This window comes from Phacochoerus africanus, chromosome 13 (assembly GCF_016906955.1).
Source record: "Phacochoerus africanus isolate WHEZ1 chromosome 13, ROS_Pafr_v1, whole genome shotgun sequence".
Taxonomy (NCBI): Eukaryota; Metazoa; Chordata; class Mammalia; order Artiodactyla; family Suidae; genus Phacochoerus; species Phacochoerus africanus.
The window spans coordinates 73,639,552-73,660,349 of record NC_062556.1 but is presented as its reverse complement, the minus strand read 5'-3'; positions in this window follow the sequence as shown (position 1 = coordinate 73,660,349).

The window sequence follows — 20,798 nt, the reverse complement described above, 5'->3', positions numbered from 1 at the left end:
AGGGCAATTACGTGTTCTCAATACTTCTTTATGAGGGAGCTGGGAGGAAGATGTCATTACACTTGACAGTATATTTATCTCTCCTAATATTCAGGATCTTCTGATGGAAGAGCGGTTATCTTCCCCTACAGGAGTGTGTTTCTGGAAGCTCTGAGCACGGATCCTGCGCCACTCGACCTGCTCAGACATGAAAGGCAGTGCGATTCAGCCCCCAGCGTATTGGCTCTTTCCAGGCAAGCAGAGCTGGTGGTTTTGTTTAAGAAAACAACAGTACATTTGCGGCGGAGAGTCCCCCAGGGGTGGGCTGCCGGCGGGGGAGACAAGACCAGAGACGTGTGGAGAAGGTAGCCGAGCCATCTGGGAAGGGACAGAGGCGCTTGAAGGTGAAGGTGAGAACACGGGGTCTGGTTTCCAAAGGAAATTGGAATGGACGGGGAAGAACCGAACCCCAGGAGAGGCAGTGAGCAAGGGACACCCATTTACTTATTTCTGTTTTCTTACTCTTGCTTCAGGACGAATTTAACACGGAGAATCAGATACTACCTTGCTGTAATGTTTTCAGGTTTTCACAGCCACTTGGGGATATTTTCTTGGGAACCTCCTGATCTGTTGGGAAGAGGAGGGGCTGGGGCTCCTCATTAACAGGACTGAGACCCGAGACTCAGAGTGAAGTCTCGATTGTGTATCATGAAGTTGGAACCCAGAACTCCCCCCGCACCCCCCATCCCCGCCAAGAGGCCTCCAGAATCCCAGTCTGTCATCAGATGACAGGACCGCGTCTGGCATGTCCCACAGATGCGCAGGGATCAACCCCCACCCTGCGTCGTGGGCGTCCTTACTCCCAACACAGCCACTCGTGTTCGGAATCCGAGGGGTCTGTACCCCTGTAAGGTGAACGGGGTCATCTCACGGCTCAGGAAGATTCTGGTTTCTGCTAATGAACCTAGTAAGTCAACTAAGTATGACAAAAATGGGAAAGGAAGAAGAGAAATGAGTGAAATTGGTTTTGTTTTGTTCCGTTTGTTTTTGACAGTTCAGGAAAGAAGGCACAGAATCTGGAAAACTAAATTCTTTTCAAAAATTTGTTTATTTTTTTATTATAGTTGATTTACAATGTCGTGTCAATTTCTGTTGTTCAGCATAGTGAAGCGGTCATATATATATATATATATATTCTTATTCTCATATTATCTTCTATCATGTTCTATCACAAGTGATCGGATACATTCCCCATGCCGTAGAGCAGGACCTCATTGCTCATCCATTCTAAAAGTAATAGTTTGCATGTACTAAACTCAAACCTCCTGTCCATCCCATGCCCTCCCCCTTCCCCTGGCAACCACAAGTCTGCTCCCCATGTCTGTGAGTCTGTTTCTGTTCTATAGATAGTTCATCTGTGCCATATTTTAGATTTCACATGTAAGTGATATCATATTGTATTTGTCTTTCCCTTTCTGACTTCACTTCACTTAGTATGACACTCTCTGGTTGCATCCATGTTGCTGCAAATGGCATTCTTTTGTTCTTTTTTATGGCTGAGTAATATTCCATTGTGTATATGTATCACATCTTCTTAATCCATTCTTCTGTCAATGGACATTTAAGTTGTAGAAAGCTAAATTCTTGATCTTCTAACTTCTCTCATCGTTAGGAATTTCTCGGAATATACTTCCGGGCCAATGACACTCAGAAGTGTAGTCTCTGGGGAGAACCATCCTTCCCTGAAAACCAGCAGAAGTCCTAAGAAGAGAAAGCCCTTCATGCCTCACCATCATCTTGCGCATTTGGATGGATTTGCTGGAGGTGCAAGCAGCCGTCTTGTGATTCTGAAGCAAGAGTCATTAGGAGAAGACAAGGAACTTGGAGAGACACTAGCCAAGCTTCTGAACCAAGGCCAGTGGCCACTGACCTCTGCATGTCTAAATCTGTTCACTGAGGTTACTCTTAGGCAATATCTTCTTAGCTAGTACGTGTGTGTAAAGTTATTTCCTAAGCATTTAACTTTTTGATGATAAAGTGATATGCCAGATAAGAAGAAAGAAATATTAAACTGCCTACATTTCAAAAAAGGCACTCGGGGAGTTCCTGTCATGGCTCAGTGGTTAATGAATCCGACTAGGAACCATGAGGTTGTGGGTTCGATCCCTGGCCTTGCTCAGTGGGTTAAGGATCCAGCATTGCCGTGAGCTGTGGTGTAGGTCGCAGATGCGGTTCAAATCTGGCATTGCTGTAGGCCAGCGGCTGCAGCAGCTCCGATTCGACCCCTGGCCTGGGAACCTCCATATGCTGCAGGTGCGGCCCTAAAAAACAAAAAGAAAAAGAAAAAAGGCACTTAGTATGAAAGTACTTAACTCTAAAAAATTGCCCAAAATTCAACTCTTTTTTTTTTTTTCTGTTTGTGATTCAAACCGATTTAATCACATAGTAGCTGCCTGTGACTACATTGTTGTCAATCGGATGGTTTTGTGCCTTTTCAGCATTTGAACGGAAAAGCACATCTGCTCCTGGAGATTAAAGATGGAGCCTTTCTGTCCTAGGGTCACCCAGATTAAATCATCCATTTTCCACTCCTTATGTATATTAAAGATATCTATTACTTTATTCCATAACCCGAGCTCACTGCAGGTCTCATAAGCCTGGAGACATAAATGAGATCCCATCAGCAGAGAAGGTTCTGTTTTTGACCTTGTGCCCCTGGAGGTGGTGGCACAGTGTCCCAGACCCCTCCCTCCCAAAGTCCCCACTCCCGATTTCTGGGAGTTCCTGGGGGCATCTTCCAGGAGGTCCGAAGGTGCCCTAATGGTCCGCCTCCCTGACTGTAATAATGCAAATGCCTGTGCAGTAATGGAGCTTGGTCTGCAGCTCCCTTGGGACCTGCAGGAGCCTTGACCTTGTGTGAACAGCGGGCAGCCTTGGCTGTCTCCCAGTCCCTGACCTGTGCTGTGTCCCCGGGGACCTGGGGGCCACAAACGGGCTGAATTCCAAGCCTAAGTGGGGAGACATCCTTTGCCATTTATTTATACTCCAACACCCAGGTCTAGGTGTAAGTAATAAAAAGTGCTAATTTTTTTTGAATGTGTTAAAGTCTTTTAATTTTTCTCTGAATTAATTCACCCATCAGTACTTTTATCAATATCAACTATGGAGTTTCCATTGTGGCTCAGCAGGTTAAGAACCTAACATCCATAAGGATGCAGGTTCAATTCCTGGACTTGCTCAGTGGGTTAAGGATCCTGTGTTGCCAAGAGCTGCAGTGTAGCTCACAGAGATGGCTCGGATCTGGTGTTGCTGTGGCTGTGGTGTAGGCTGGCAGCTGCAGCTCTGATTGGACCCCTAGCCTAAGAACTTCCATATGGTGTAGGGGTGGCCTTAAAAAGGAAAAAACAAACAAACAAAAAAACAAAACCCAACTATGTAGAAACCACTATGGTAGACAGAAAGGAAAACACACAAAAATAAATGGAGCATTAACCGTCCTTATACAGCTAGTAGTTCAGTTGGGGAAATCGTTCACACAACATAATTTTTTTGTTCCATATTTGTTTTTGTTTTTCTTTTGGGGAGGGGGAGAGATAAATTAGGAGTTTGGGATTACTATATACACACTACTCTGTATAAAAGAGCTAAACAACCAGGACCTATTATATGGCACAGGGAACTCTGCTCAATATGTGGAGAAGAATCTGAAAATGAATGGAGATATAAGCACAACCGAATCACTCTGCTGTACACCTGAAACAAACAGATCATTGTAAATTAACTATACTTCACTTTAAAAAAATGTGCTAGTTTGAAGCTTGCATGGGTTACTAAACGTCAACCGTTACTACAGCCATTGCTTAGAGCTTGTGGAACAAAAGCTTTGTTCTGGGAGGACCGTTCTCTTCCCGGACATTGTTTAGCTTTGCCAGCACTTGGTGATAACAAAAAGCAGCCTTTGAGTTGGTTTTATTATTGTTCTCACACTCGTGATAGTCAGGGCACCCCTACTCCCTGCACTGGGCACACCGCCCCACTAGCCCTTGGCATGTCTCTGCGGCTGGGGCCCCATGAGTCCAGGGCCTCCAGCCTGAGGTCAAGGCCAAGTGCACAGGGGAGACAGAAGGGGCAGGGTTTCTGGAGGGCTCTCTCTGGGGCCTTGTCTGTGAGCGATCATTTTCCTTACTGGTTGAGCACCATTGAGTGCAGGTATTTGAGGTCTTTTCATTTGTTTTTTTTTGTTTTTTTTTTTTTCTCTTTTTAGGGCCACACCTGTGGCATATGAAAGTTCCTGGGCCAGGTGTCAAATCGGAGCTGCAGCATAACTCGAGGCAGCACTGGATCCTGAACCCACTGAGCGAGGCTAGGATTGAACCTGCATCCTCTGAGCCACCGTGGAACTCTGGTACTTGGGTTCTTTTAGTGCAACCATTGAATGGAGGAGCCCAGGCACAGTCCTCTTGCCCCCTGCTCAACCTGCTCTGTGCCCCTCTGCCCTGCAGGTGCACAGGGAGGTCGTGGTCCAGGGATCCAACACCAGGCTCTCTTCTCTTGTGGTTTCTGGGGGGTTGGGGGGTTGATCCATGGGAGCACCGTGGGAGTTGGAGGCAGGCATCGGTTTATGCCCTTTTGCTTCCTAATAGCCGTCTCCCTGAGTTCTGCTGATGCTGCTTCTCTCCACGGGCCCAGCTCCTGCCCTCAGCGGCCCCCATTGCATGCAGCTCTGGCCCCACTCTGCTGACACCGTGCCCTCCCCTCGGCCCTTCAGGCCTGGGCTGGTGACATCCTGCATCTTGCCATCCCTGAGGACTTCAGTATCTCTGCCTGCTGGACCCCTAGCCTAAGAACTTCCATATGGTGTAGCCCCTCCCTTCAATGTGCCTTGGTGGGAGCTCTCTGTCTGTTGCTGGAACCCTGCCTGGTTCTAGGTCTATTATTTCTTGCTTGTCTCAATGATCCCTTCATCAGCATAATCTGTCCCTAACTGCAAAGCGACCTCACTTAGAAGAAGCCTATGTTTCCAAGTCTTCGTGCATGTTAACCGGATGTCAAATCCCTTGAGAATTTTAGCTCTTCTCCGACTTCACACTAAATGCCCCCTGATGGTTTACAACCCTGCCCTGGGTCCCACACATATGTAAGCTTTTCTGAACCGACCCTCTTTTGTCATTGCTCTGCTGAGCTCTGCTGCCTCTGCTTCCAAGACAACACCCCCTCAGATTTTAGGTCTGTTCTCCAGTCCAGACAGCTCCTTCTTGACTCTTAACCTGCTGTGCCATGGCGGGAACTCCTCTTGAGTCTCTTTAGCGACCTTCTTGGAGGGGGGTGTGTGTGGTGCGAGTCTTGCCTGGGAAGGGGCCTGGATGAGGCGTCCAGCCATGGGCTCCGTGGAGAGTGGGGCTGGCTGGAGCTGGCTGGCATCTCAGCCTTTTAAAAAATCTCCTTGCTCTTATTGTCAGCTGTCCTCTGGGACCGCACATCCCGTGGATGTGAAAAGGACTTCTCTTTTTGGTCTCTAGCATCTTCTTTGCTGGGATTTAATCTCTCTCGGATGGATGTGATGCTGTCTAGAAAGATGAGCCTTTTGGAAGCTGTATTAGTTTTTGCTGTGGTGGCTGTAACCAAATACCACAGATGGGGGGGGGGGGACTTAAAGCACAGAAGCTTATTTTCTCACGGTTCTGGAGGCAGGGAGTCCGAGGTCGAGGTGCCAGCCCGGTGGAGTTGGTGGCGAGGGCCCTCTTCCCGGTTGACACCTGGCTGTCCTCTTGCTGCGTCCTCACAGGCAGGTGGCCTCTCATCTCTCTGGGGTCTCTCTTCTTAGGGCACTGATCCCATTCACAAGGCGCCCCCCTCACGACCTAATCAGCCCCTGAAGATCCCACCTTCACGTACCATCCCCCTGGGGCCTGGGGCTTCAACATGTGAATTATGAAGGGGACACCGATGTTCGGGCCACAGCATGGAGGCTGAATGGCTAAGATCAAGGTTCTTCCCCGAGGCCTCTCACCTTGACTTGCAGATGGCTGCCTTCCCGCTGGGAGCTCCCCGACCCTCTCCCCACATGTGTGTACACGTGTTTAGCTCTTGCTGTGTGTGGGATGGGAAAGTGAGTCATCCCTGTGCAACCAGAAGACTGGACGGGCTGAATCTGAGTGGGCAGCACACCGGGGTATATCAGTGAGAAAATGGACACTGGTTCTGCCAGGGAATAGGTTGTTGTTCCTTCCAGCAAAATCTTTTTGCTGAGATGGAGAAATATCTATCACTACCTTCGCTCTCTTCACGGAGTTTTCCCCTGTCACTTGCTAATCTTAAATAACATGGAAATCCTTCTCTCTTGCAGGTCTCTCGGTCCCCAGCTCCCAGACTTTTTCTAGGTCAGCGTCTGTGCCTTGAGCTGCTTCAGGGCCACCCTTACACGTCTGGCTAGGAGGATAGCTCCTAGCTACAGTTTCCACCACTGGCGTATTTTGTTTTAGGGCAATTGCCCTTACTAGCCGAGGGAGCAGTTTCAACAGCAAATTAAAGGGAAATTCTATTAATTTCATTATGATAAGGCAGGCAATATGGTCTCCATTAGTGGTTTTTCAAAAAGGCATCTTGGCAGCAGAGACGCCTTTTTTTTTTTTTTCTTTTGCAAAAGAAATTTTACTTGGAACTTCAGCATGGAAAACAAAAAGTAGGAGGGGTCCCCTTCACCCTTCCTGTTTCCTCTCCAGCTTGGGGACGGGAGTGGGGGGTGGGGTAGGTTGGGGTGCAGGAGGGGCGGGGGGGTGGGGGTGGGAGGAGCAGCACACACGAAGAGGCTGACCCAGGCCCCCTGCGAAAGCCCCTGGAAGTCGCTGCTGCAAGGTGCTTATTAACGTTCTCGAAGGAGCCTGGCCAGTTCGGAACACACTGATTAAGGGTAACGAGAGGTCAGTCTTAGAAAGATGGGTAATAATCCATCACTGAGCAGGATGATGGGGTTAAGAACATTCTTGGTGAGGCTGTGTCTACAAAGTAATAAGCTGTCAAAGTGGTGGAGATTTAGTGGGGCCAGTGACAGTCCTTAGCGCTGGGCTTCTATCGGTAGAGTACAGTGGGGTATTGAAACATTTTTTCCTTTTTCTAAGTGATTAAAAGGTAAAGGTTTGTTACCTCCCCATGCTAACAGTTAAATACTTTATTTGTGAAGGAAAAGAATTAGTGGTGACTCTGACCTCCAATCTGAACAATATATGTTACAAATGCAAGGCTGTTGAAGGCCTCTTTGCGAGATGACAGTTATAGATAGGCACTTTCAATGACATTTTGCATTTAGTGTATACTTGAAGGGCTGTTTATTTAAAAAATGAATAGACTTTATCTCGAGGACAGTTTTAGGTTTAGAGAAAAATTGGATGGAAAGTACAGAGAGTTCCCAAATAGTTCCCTCCTGTGCCACCCATTTCCCCCAATTACCGCCGTCTTGCATTAGCGGGGTATAGTCATGCCAATTGATGAGTCGATATTGACACATTATTGTTATTATTAATTAAAATATATATAGTCGTCCCTCAGAATCTGCTGGGAGTTGGTTCTGTGACCCTTGAGGACAGCAAAATCCAAGATGCTCAAACCCCTTACACAAAATGGCATATTGCTTGCATATAACCTAAGCACAACCTCTCAGATACCTTAAATCATCTCCGGATTCCTTAAAATACCTAACACAATGTAAATGCTATGTAATTAGTTGCCCGGATGTGCAGCAAATTCAGGTTCTGCTCTTTGGAACTTTTACATATTTTTAAAAAAGCATTTTTGATCTGTTGATTCTGTTGGAGCTGTGGGTGCAGACCGTGCAGATACAGAGGGCTGATGGTCATTTCCGGAGGGTTTTGCCTTTGGGTTGTACATTCTCTTGAGTTTTGATAAATGTTTAGCAACGCTTATCATCATTTCAGTCCTAGTGGAATAGTTTCACTGGCCCAAGAGACCTCGTATCTCCCCTCTTCATCCTTCACCCTCCTCCCCATACCCCGCCCCTGGGAAACACAGAATTTTTACCGTCTCCCGAGGTTTGCCATTCTCAGGATGTCTTGTAGTTGGAATCATACAAGCAGGAGGTAGGTTTTTCAGTTTGGCTGCTTTCCTGCCATCACAGGCACTGATGTTTCTTCTAGTCCTTCAGATTTTTGCAGCTTGGTAGCGCCTTTCCTTTCGTTGCTCCTATTCCACTGTCTGGAAGTACCACTTCTATGGACCACCAAACTGAAGGTCAGCTTGGTTGCTTCCAGGTTTTGGCAATTCAGAATAAAGCTGCTATTCATGTTTAAGTCTTTGTATGGACATAAATTTTCAAGTTATTTGGGAAAATAGCAAGGAGGACAAATGCTGAATTGTATAGGAAGACTGTGTTTAATTTTGTAAAAAACCCACCAAACTGTCTTCCAATGTGATTATTAATTTTTTTTTTTTTACTTTGTTTTCACGCTTACAGCCCCAGTTTCAATCTTTTTGGTACTCGGGTGCTTGCAAAGTTATGAGTCTTCTATTAATTCTCTTGCCTGTATTTTGCTTTTTACAAAAGAGAGCTCTTAGAGAGTACACGTATTTTTTATTTCAATTTTAAAAATAAGAACTGGGGGAGTTCCCATTATGGTTTAGAGGTAACGAACCCGACTAGTATCCATGAGGACACAAGTTCAATCCTTGCCCTCGCTCAGTGGGTTAAGGATCCGGCATTGCCGTGAACTGTGGTGTAGATTGCAGATGCAGTTTGGATGTGGCGTTGCTGTGGCAGTGGTGTAGGCCAGCAGCTATAGCTCCAATCTGATCCCTAGCCTGGGAACTTCCATAGGCCGCAGGTGCGGCTGTAAAAGGTAAAAAGAGAAAAAAGAAAAAAAGAGAAGAAAACCCCCAAAGAAGAATTAAACCTTTTACATATATTAGCTTCTTAGTGGCATCAATACATTTAAAGTCAATTTAAGAATTTAATTTTTAATACAACATTTCAAAAGTCTTGTAAAGACGCCTCGTTTGTATTTTTCCCTTCTGCTTTACATACTTAGCTCGGGAAAGCCCAGCTTGGTAAGTTTTTCCAGTTGTTTATATTTCATACGAAACTAAGCCCCTGAGTTACAGCTTGGTGGTTGAAACCGAGTCTAGACTTTAGGACTCCAGCTTCATATTTCAGTGCTTTATCAATTAAATTCGCTTGCTTTCCAAAAAGGAAGATATGAAAGGTATGTATATATTTCGTTGCAATGCCTGATTCCCCATCAGAGTGAAGTTCCATTACAGTCTGATAAAGCGTTATCAGGCAGAGGGAAACAGAACAACCAGGAAATTTGAATGATGAGATTAGCTGCCCATCTGAGGCCCTGTCTAGCGATTAGCTGAGGCTTTGAAAACTTTTTTAAAGCTCGGGGATCACCTCTCCCTGATCTCCAGTGAGAGTGATTTCTGCTCTGCTGCCAGAGGTGCCTGTGTGCATGGAGGGGACCGGCAGACACCAGGCCCCAGGAATTGATGGAGTGAGATTCTACCAAGGCAAAGCAAACACTTGCCATTCCTAGTAAGACTCCACTTTAGGAGGGCCTCAGGGATTTAGAGGCTGCTCTTTTGCTGGAAACAATTTACATCCCTAAGGGGAAAAAAAAAGAAATTTAATTTTTTTTGCATGGAAATTTTAGACCCAATGGTGATATCATACCAAAAAAAAAAAAAAAAAAAATCCAGCTATTTGTTCAGTTCAGGAAAAACAATTAAAAAAATCAATTTTATAATATTGGGTCTCAATGAGCTAATGTGGTGAAAGGCCAGAAGATATACAACCATAGCGTCACAGGGTTGCGCCTTTTCAAGTGTCTGAGTCCAAAAGATGAAGAGGTATGATCCGTGGTGAGCTAGAAAAAGCAGCCCGGGCATGACTTCAACATCTGGAAAATGGAGCTGGATTAAAGTCCTCTGTTTTTACTCTTTGAAGGATTCGGATATTACTTGTATTTCACCTTTCTTGGAGTGGAAGTGGAGGACGAGGTGGCTGGGAGCTTGGGAGGTGAGACGGTCTCAGACAAGGTCAGCGCGGCCATGGGGCCAGCTCTCTGACATTCCCTTGCTGTCACAGAGCCCACCTGCCAGTGTCTCCCACCAGAGCCTATGACCCAAGTGACTTCAGGGACAGCCTCTGACTTCTAGGTGAGACCCGCGGCGCTGTTTTCTAAAGAGTGCTTTTAGAAGCATTTCTGGGGACGATTGCACGTAATTGTTTGCCCAGAAGGCTGAGGATGAAGCCCCCTGGAGGTCTGGGCACAGAGGCAGCGCAGCTTTTTGGTGTCTCACTTCTGTCTCAGGGAGGCAAACGTCTGTGCTTTGATCAGGTGTCAAGTGTACATGGTAAATCTCTTTCTGGAGAAGCCCCTTTCATGTACTTTTCAGGCAGCCTGTGGGTGCGGGGAGTGGAGGGGACGGGAGCGTTATTTGTTCCAAAGGGCCGCTCTAGCCGAGCCCGAGGGCTCCCACACGCCTCACACAAAGGCAAAGGGACGCAGGTCCCATCGCCTTTGATCTAGATTTTGCCGCCATTGTCGCAGGGTTTGCCTGCGAGAGCTTATTTCCATATGTATAGAGAACAGCGATTTGCTTTCTCCTGCCTGTTCAACTGTCACCGAAGGTATTTTTAGAAATCTATAATCTAAAGAAGACAGAAGATGAGGCAGGAAATCTTACAGTGGCAACATCTGAACAGCCCCCGCCACTTGAAGAATGTTAATTAAAAGATAACCTCATTCCGCTTATTTTAATTGCCAAGCAACACTTGATTTTTTTTTTTCCTTTTTCTAACGCAAAATTTACTTTAAACACACGGCTTGGGTGCAGAGGCTGTTTCCTCGTTCGCTAGGAGGTATGTGCCTGATGAAGGCTCCAGCCTCCTTGGCTTGCGGCCGTTTTAAGGAACAGGCGCTCCCCGCCCCGCCCCCGCGCCGTGCGGGGCGAGGCCGTGTCGGTATCTTTCTGGACGCCCAGATGCCGCCCCAATGCAGAACACGTGGTTGTCAGAGAAACACAAGAACATATCATTAGATCGTTCATAATTAGGCATGGCTGATATGTGCCAAAGGTTTAGCGCTTAATCAGAAAGTTCTTATCGCAGGCGTTTCTGCTGGCGAGGAATTGGAAACGCAACAAAGGCAATTCTGATGCTCGCTCCCTAGGATAACAAAGGGAAGACAAAGGCAGACCAATTCCGCCCTAGGTTTATAGGCAGGCTCTATTTTTTTTTTTTTTTTTAATCATGTGACTCCAGCAGTAGGACGAGAATTAAACAGCTCAGCTCTCCCATGAAGCAGGGAGTAACCGCCCCCCCCCCCCCCGCCCCCCGCCTTGATCCGCTGGTCTCTGGTGTCTGAGTCATCTCGTGGCCAGGTGCTGAGTAAGGCTGAGGGCTGTGGGAACCTGATTTAATGTGTCTGGCACAGGCTTTTTCAGGTAGAGTCGGCCTCCCCGGGGAGCACGCCGCTTCCCTTCCTAAGTCACCCCCTCCCAGCCCTGGCCGGGATCTCAGAGCATCTTTGGGTCCGCGAAGATAAATCCAGGCCGTGTACCTTGGCAGCCGGGACCGGGGCTGCGGGGGGAAAAAACGAGCGTGCAGCGGCCGCGGCTGTTTTGACAAAGTGTTGTGTGTTTTTTCTGTCTGAGTATCTGGCAGCGCAGGTGAAACAATGTGCCGCTGGTATCTTGGCTCGCCACTCGCTCTCAGGCTCTGCAGGGAGTGCTGGGCCAGCCCTGCAAATGTTCCCAGCAAAGCTGTGAAAACAAACGGGCCGATTAGTTGGACAGGCTCCCCGGCCTCGGAGTGTTAACTGCCCTGGCTGCCCTCGCTTCCCAGCCCCTTTCCATTCTTTGATTCGCCCGGCCTTGCGCTTATCAATTAACACAGCGGGGACGGTCCTCTCCTCCTCCTGGTGTCCTGCTGCATCTCTCAGCATCTCTCAGCTGTGGCCCCGCCGTGAATGCTGATCCATGGATTTTTTATCTCCAAGCATAATACAGAATTCATCGTTAGGTTTTTTTAATAAGGGCAACTTTCACTATTATTATTATTATAAGCAAGCCATGTTCACTCTAGAGATAGGAGCCAATGCAGATACACGACAGGAGTGGTCTTTGAAGTGTACATATTTGCTGCCTGACTTAAGGGTTATTCCACATGCCAGGAGGAGTTGCGTATGTTCTGTGTTCCACTATTTACATTAAAATTCTTCTCTCTCTCTTTTTTTTTTTTTTTTTTTAAGAAATGAACTTCTTTCCAAAACAGAAAGAAGAGACTCAGATGTAGAGGACAAACTTAGCGTTGCCAAAGGGGAAGAGGGAGAGGAATACATGAGGAGTTTGGAGTTAACAGGCACACACTCCTCCTGGGTTACTACTTGCTGAAACACTACTGTACAAATTACTACGTAAAATGGTTAAGCAAGGATTTACTGTAGAGCACAGGGATCTGTACTCAACATTCTGTAATACTGGAGTTCCCTGGTGGCTCGGTGGGTTAAGGATCCCATCTTGTCACTGCTGTCGCACTGGCCTTGGAACTGCCACATGTTGTGCGCACAGCCAAAACACACTTTGTTTTGTTTTGTTTTGGTAATAACCTATAAGGGAAAAGGATTTGAAAAAGAGTATGCATATATATGCACATGTGTGTGCGTGTGAGTGTGTCTATAACTGAATCACTGTGCTGTCCTATAGTCGCTGTGCTCTAGTATAGTTTGGTTTTTTTAAAAAGCTGACTGTTACCAGGACCTGAGAAATTCCTTTGGGATCACATTCCCATACTTTCCCAGAAGTATTACTTTTTTTTTTCTGCCCCACCCATGATATCAGGAAGTTCCTGGGCAAGGGATCGAAATGGAGCCACAGCTGTTAACTATGCCACAACTGCAGCAACACTGGATGCGAAGCCTGCTGTGCCACAGTGGGAACTCCCCAGAAGTATTACTATTGTGATAATAATTTCTTTGTGTTTTATTCTTTTATTTTATATTTTGTAACTATCATGCAATAAAATGGATGGTTTTCACTTGTAAAAAGTAAAAAAAATTAATTTTAAAATGTAAATAAAATTCTTCTGACTTATGCTGTGACAGATAAGGATCTTTTTTTTTTTTTTTTTTAACAATATAGTTGAGTGTATGTCAGTTTTGGAAAGAAAGGGCTCTTCAAGTTGACTCGACTTTTTGGGTGTGCGCCTTCTTCTGGTTTGAAGTGAGCCAACCTGGAAGAAAGAGATCTTGGGCGTCCCTTTTGAGGTGAAATCAGAGTGAATTAGAAAGAGTCATTACACCCTTCTTTAATCAAAGGCTCCAGAGATCATGTTTCTTTTAAGAAAGAAACATCAAGGATCGGGCTTGGAAAATCACTTTCATATTTTCTTGAGCATTTCGGAGCTCTAGCACATTTTGAGAGTTGTCATTTGTTCTGAAATATTAGGCTGTCGTATCAGCCTTTTGTCTGTGCCTGTCCTTCAGTATCAGAAGGTATTGAGCTTGCCCTTGCTTTGTTGTGAACAAGCGCAAGCTGTCAAATGACTAATGCTCTTGGAATCTCACAGAGGCATTTACTCTGCCTCTGCGGCTGTGAGCCCTGTGTTCTTTTTTGTGACATGTAACAATATAGGTAATATACCTAAACTAGGGTCCTGACCAAAAGGGACTTAGGTATAGCATCACGATTTTGCTTGAAGTAATAATTATTAAATGATTAAAAATAGAATTCATAGTCCACCATAGACACACGGGTAGGTTGTGCACTGCACAATGCCAAGAGCTTGGTTCTTTTAATCTATGAGAACAAGTTTGAAAACAGCAGTAGCTGTTTGTGTGTGTGTTTGTAATTAACCATATGGACTAATTAACCTGAATGGTGTTAAAACAGTAAAAGAAATGGACACATTAACACAGCGAGTATTTATTCAGACATTTCACAATGACTAGGGGTAAATTCTATTTCCCCCTTTATGGAATTTAAAATATAAGGACAACTTATTTGAAATTACTGAATTGACATCAACAATATTTCATGTTGAAATTCTTCTTTGCAGTACTTAAAAATGGATAATCCATGTTTAAAAAGAAAGGCTTCATCAGTTAAAATTTTAGATTGGAAAACAGCTTTTAAAAATAAATATTTCCTGTCATTCCCAGGAATTTGATTGGCTGAACTCTTCACACATGCCAGGTCTGATACTTTAGTTTGTTAAATAACAGAGAAAGGAATAGAAAATATATTTTTACCAGAAACTAAATGTGTGTTTGTTGCCCAACCTGAGACATCTAAATATTAGTAGCGGCCAGAATCAGTGAGTCTCTCTCTGTCTCTCTCTCCCTCTCCCTCTCTCTTTCTCTCTCTTGCATGCGCACGCGCATATTTTTGTTTGTTTTGTTTTTATTTTTCTTGTTTGTGTTCCTTTTAATTAGAAAACAATGCAATGACTTTGTTAATTTGATCCAGCAAGCTCCATTACTGGAACAACCTAGGCATTGTGGGAAATAGCACTTTTTTTTTTTTTTCCCTAAAGAGGGTAAGAATTCTTATAGTCTAAAAGCCATGCTGCCCTTATGGTCCCTCTCTAACCATAGGTTGTTTTAAAAAGTCCTAAATAACTAACATTTTGAAGAATACTTGAGATTAAGATTAAAATTTTCTCACGTCCTAGGAGACTACAAAGACTGAAGTTCAAATAAAACACCCTTGGAGTTCCCACTGTGGTGCAGTGGGTTAAGAATCTGACCGGATTGGCTCACGTCATTGCAGAGGCACAGGTTTAATCCTCAGTATTTAAAGCACAAAGTTAGGAAGTCCTGTCATGGCTCAGTGGTTAACGAACTTGACTGGCCTCCATGAGGACGTAGGTTCTATCCCCGGCCTCGCTCAGTGGGTTAAGGATCTGGGGTCGTAAAAAAAACCCCAGAGAGGTCAAGTCCTCTTCATTTCATTCTTTTCACATCATGGGATCTGCTTATGTGCTAAGTCATCATAGTTGAAGCCACTGAGTTCATGCGCAAGTGGAAGGCAGTCGGTGACAGTAGCCCCTGCGCATCATCCACGTTAGCAAAGTAACGGTAACACCTGCTGTTTAATTAGGCGTAGCTTAGCATCGTGACTGCTACTAAGAGCATCAATACCTGTGCACCTGAGACATGCATGAAGCACCTGCGAAGACTCTTCCAAGAGGGGGCGTGGAATGGCGTGCCATGTGTTAAAGCAACTCTGAACCCTGACTGCGGCGGCATCGTTTCCTTTTTCATCGCAAAGGATGTTTGTGAGGTTTAATTACCTTCCAACAAAAGGCACTATGGACTTTCCCAAGGCAACAATTAGATTATGCAGAATTTGAATCTGAACATTTTTGATACTAGTCTTTTAATTTCTCTTTTCTTTTTCTTATTCCTTCCAGCTAGAGTTTAGATAAAACCGAAAAATAGAAGCTTTTGCAGCTTTTTAGTAATCTTTTTAATCACATGCAAGACATTTATAAAGAAGGGTCAGGAATGTGGATTCCTGGACAAGTTAATATTTGAGTTGGCCTTGTCTTGGTCACCTCTGCTGGTACGCAGCACCAGCTTGGGTTTTATATGCAAAGGCAAGGCTTGCCTGGATTTAAGTGACTTTGATTGAAGCAGATATTATGCATATTTCTATAGAATGCTCATAATTAGCTATTTTACTTGGCAAAGGTAACATGGCTTTTGACTATATTACATTCTCAAATACTATTTTGTGTGTAAAACATAACTGTTTCAAAATATATTCGTTGTAATTTTACAAAGTGACGTCTTAAATTGGGGCCAGGACAAAGACTCTGGTTAATAATCAGGAGTATTTTATATAACAGCACTGCATTCTGCTGCATTCTCCCTGTTTCATAGCAATACCTGAGGGTCAGCTGCATGCAAATTCCATGGCTTTTACTCACATAGTGTAAGTAAGATTTAGCGCATGCCCAGAGTAATTGTTTTACCTGCAATGACACGTTAATGATGTTGGAACAGTTCAGACCTTGTCAGTGACCAAACTTTTCTGCTTTAAGTTGCTTTTCTCCCTGAATTAAATTAAAAGAGCAACTGAGTGGTGACAATTATTAGACTGGTCCACTAAAAGGACTTTATTTAAAATGCTTTCTTTTTTAAGTTATCAGTAAAGTATTAGGTAAATGGTGCAGAAATTTTCATGTGGTTGAGTTCATTTCATTTTACTTTTTACAAAAATGGAGTTTGTAAGGTGCAGTATCTTTCAAGTCAAGGTAAACTGAGATGTGCTTACAATCAAATTTATTTTTAATGTTTGATATTCTTTAGTTTAAAATTTTATTGTCTATAATTCTGCCAAGGGCAAATATACACTCATCGTGTCATTTCTGAGTTATCTGGTAATAGTTTTGAGGTTCAAAAAAGAAATTTCCAAGGGGAATATGCTACAAACTTCTGAAAAAAGATCATTCAGAAATTATCTTTTTCCAAAAAATTAAAATTCCAGATTTCAGGAAACAGCAAGCAAGAGCATCTGCAAAAAACATTTGAGTTGAAATTTTGATCCCCTTTCTATGAAAACGAACTTAAAAGTAATGTTGAGGTCTTGACCAGATTCCTTGGGCTATATGTGGAAAATTGCTTTTCCTGCTAAAAGAGCAGTAGTTCTTCTTTCAGGTGGCTTAATCTGCATTCTTGGCTCTTCCTTTGTAATATACAGAAGATTCCCCCCCCCCACTTAATAAAATCTCCCAGGAGTTCCCTGGCGGCTCAGGGGTTAAGGATCTGGCGTTGTCACTGCCGTGGCTCCGGTTTGATCCCTGGCCCTGGGAACTTCCCAGGAACAGCCAACTCCTCCTCCCCCTGCCCCGCCTCAAACCAAAGACCAAAAAGCAAGCAAATAAAAAACAAAAAAAGAACACAGGCAAAAACCCCTCACGGTTTAGAGGAAAATGCAGTCTTGAGAAATTTAATTTTCTTTTAAATTGAATTTGTTTAAATTTGTCTGGCTTCCTGTATCTCACACCTGAAGTCAGGCCTGGGATGGTGGGGCCAAAGAGCCTGTTACGTCTTGGGAATATATTAGGGCAGCTAGCCTTTTGAAAACGAAAAGAAGTCTTATTTATAGCTATGAAAACCCTCACTATTTCCTTGTCTCCACATGCCAAATATTTTATCAGATTTCTCCGTCTACAAATCAAAAGCAGCATTTTAACTTGAGAAATCCTATCAAGTCACAGCTGACTATGTATCTTCTAGGAGTCTGTTTTTCTTTATCCAGCGTTAAATTTTTATGGTCTTGGGTGATAACTTTAAAGGCCCATCATGAAATTGGATTTTCGTCTTTCTGATGTGCTCCTCTTACGGAAAGGCGATGTCTTTGCTTTTGCATGTAAAAGACCAAAAAAGCGCCTCTCTGGGTCCTGGAGGTGAGACTGGCCGGCTTGCGGGCAGGATCTGAGTGCCAGCGCGGTTGCAGATTCCTGTGGGCTCCGTTTTATGGGGCCCGTGAATCCTAAAATGACAGGTGGACGTTTAGCTTTGGGGACTGAAAGGAGACCACGCCAACGCTGATTCAGGAACAGTGACTCTCATCACTTCCTGGGTTTGTCACAGCCGGTTTCCAGATACCTGGTCCTCCTCTGTGACCACTGGGCCGAGTTCTGAAGGGAAGTGGGGATGTGATTGCTGCCACGCCAGAAGCTTTTCTTATCTTGGCTGCAAGTCAGGAGAGCGGTATCTGGCTTACACAGCCAGGATCTGGGGGTGGCGGGCTTCACTTGCTGGCTCTATCTTTACTCCTTGTACCTAGATATCAGTTGCCGTTAAATGGGGGGAAAAAAGCCTGCAATCTCCTTTGATAAGGGGATTTGGGACCTCAGGCTTTAGAATATATAAGCTAGATAGACATCTGTTCGTGGGAGTTGCCTTGAGGGGATAGATAATGGCAGAAATGTACATCGAAAGCCAAAGGCTGTGTTTAAAGTCAACAGGATAAGTGGAATTTAAGCAGGCACGTCAGCATCTGAATCAATTTAGTCTTACTCCCATTTTTATTTGCCAGTAGAGCTGATGAGCTGTGGCCTTTTTATGTGTGCAGAACAGAGCCCAGCTCTGGGCCTCAACTCTTAGACATCAGAACGGACTCCAATACCAATTCATAAGCAGATTTATATTCCTAGTTGCTCTATCTTCCTTCGTATTCCTCATAATTTTCCAACCTTCAGAGCCCGTGCATGTTGAGATTGAAACAGCACCCTAAATGTGTTAAGCCACCCATCTCTGGCCCCTCCTTATGCTTTAGCAGCTGAGTGTACTGCTTGATGGCTGTGTGATCTTGGATGAGTTACTTGACTTCTCTGTGCCTTCTTCGCTAGAAAGAGGATAATGGTAGTCAGTTCCTGCCTCCTGGGGTTGTGGCGAGGTGTCCGTGATGTTCGTGTATAGGAAGCCCTTAGAACTATGCCTGGGAGTAGTCTCTGTACAGAAAGCGCCTTGTTTTATCCTTACCCATCCTGTGAGGTTAAAAGCTTTCTTTCTTATCTTCTGCCGTAGCCGGGGGCCCTTTAAAAGCAAAACCTGTGACCGAGAAATAATCGCTGAGAGCAGGTGGACAGGATTGGGAGGGAAAGGAGGAGGGAGGGAATACCAGCGTGAGGATGCCTTTGGGAGTTTTCCAGCCTCAGGTTGGACGTGATTCCCTGGGACCTTTGGAAAAGGCTTCAGATGCGTCCGAGATCTGTCTTCTTGGGGTGAAAAGGGGGCATGTCCATCAGATGCGTCCGAGATCTGTCTTCTTGGGGTGAAAAGGGGGCATGTCCATCAGCTTCCATCCTCCCATCACTCAAGGCTGGTGAAGGGTTGCTGTGTGTTCCCCTGGGTACCCCCCCGCAGAGGTGTCAAGGGCACCCGGACACAGGCCTGACCCCAGATCCTGTCCTTGTCCCTCCTTGCTGGGGGGAGCTGGGTCCCGCTGTTCTCTCCAGCATTGGCAGCGTAAGAGGTGAAGTAGAGAACATTTTTGGGGTCCCCTACAAGTGTCCCAGTGCACCCCCACTCTACAGATATGGAAACTGAGTCTGTCTCAGAGAGGAACCGAGGCCACCTCGCTGTTAACTACAGAACCAAGGTTTGTGATTCCAAAGCTTGGCTTTTTCCATTTCGTCGTGTAATTTCTAATCATGGGCAAATCTCAATCACTTCCACTCTGCTTTTTTTTCTTTCCTCTTCTTTTTTGTTTTTCCTCCACTGTGCTTAAGGATGTATTTATTTCTGCTTAAAAGTGTGATTTTTAGTACTCTTCTAGGTGATTGGGTGAAAAAGTAGTAAAATGATTGAAGAATATTTGAGATTAAACAAGAGAATATTTTGGAGTGTCTGTTGTGGCTCAATCCCTGGCCTCGCTCAGTGGGTTAAGGATCCAGTGTTGCCGAGAGCTGTGGTATAATTTGCTGATGTGACTCGGACCCTGTGTTGCCGTGGCTGTGGTGTAGGCCGGCAGCTGCAGCTCCCATTCGACCCTTAGCCTGGGAACCTCCATGTGCTGCAGATGTGGCTGTAAAAAGAAAAAAAAAAACAAAAAAAAAAACAAAAAAAACACAAAGGGGACCATTGTTATATTGGGGAGAAATTCAAATCCAAAAGTTGTAACACACGATTAGCATCTCCAAATTTTAGTTAACGCATTTTCATTTCTGTTGAAGTTTCATTTTCCAAAATGATATTCAACCTTAATAGAGAGGAAAGAAAATTCAGTGAAAAATGGGAATGTTGCCAGTGGTAAGGTTTTAGCCTGAAATTATAATTACCAACAACGTTTTCTTTCTTGCTCTCTCCCTCTATTCTTTGCTCTAAATAAGAAGTGTGTGTTTTCCTGTGTACTAGGGGGTGTGCTTTTTCCCAAGGAAGCAATACGATTATGATACTGTTTTCAAAAGACATGACCCGAACCTATGGCTTTGCTCTTGAGTCATGTGAATATAATTTATGACTTTATTGTAATTAAACATCTAATGTATATGTGATTATATACACAATTTGATCAATGTTTAAGAAAAGATATGACTAACATTTAATGGAGTTTATTATTTTACCCTCTCCGCAAATTTACAAATGACAAATTCCTAGAATTATAAATATTAGGGTCTCCAACTTAAAGAAAATAAATAAAAATACAAGCCTTGATCGGCTCCATGAATCTATTTGCTTTAAGAATCTGTGTGGCAAGCTTTGTGCTTCATGCTGGAGACAGAGAGATAAAAAGACATCCCTTCATTGTAAATTAACTTCAATAAAACTTTAAAAAATAAAAAAAAAGACAGGCTTTGCTCTCCAGATGTTCACTGTGCTATTGAGAAGTTAGATGATAATTATATAAAATAATTGTATTATATAAAATTATTAATCATATAAAATAGCTATAGAAAAATACATACAATTATATATTTTATATATATAACAATTACATAAAGTTACACAGATAAACGAAATGATGAGTTATAAGGCTCATTATTTCCAGAGCATCGTAGTGTTTTTCCCTGATCTACCACTCGCTTCCCCAGCTGCACTGACTTCTGCCTCTGCCCCGAGCCACGGCTGGCCCTTAGCCGTTATCCTATCTTCGCGGCACGATCCTCTAAATCTGTTGGAATCTGCTGCCAAGAAGGCATTTTTCCTTTAAGATTTGTTCCAGCCACCACTTCCGTGCAGAGAATTCTACAGCTCCTCCTGGATTCAGAGAAAAGGCAGAGCTGATGCCCGGCAAACCGCTCCCTGTCCTGTTCCAGGTCTGATCTTTGCCATGTGTTTCAGCACCGAGCCCTT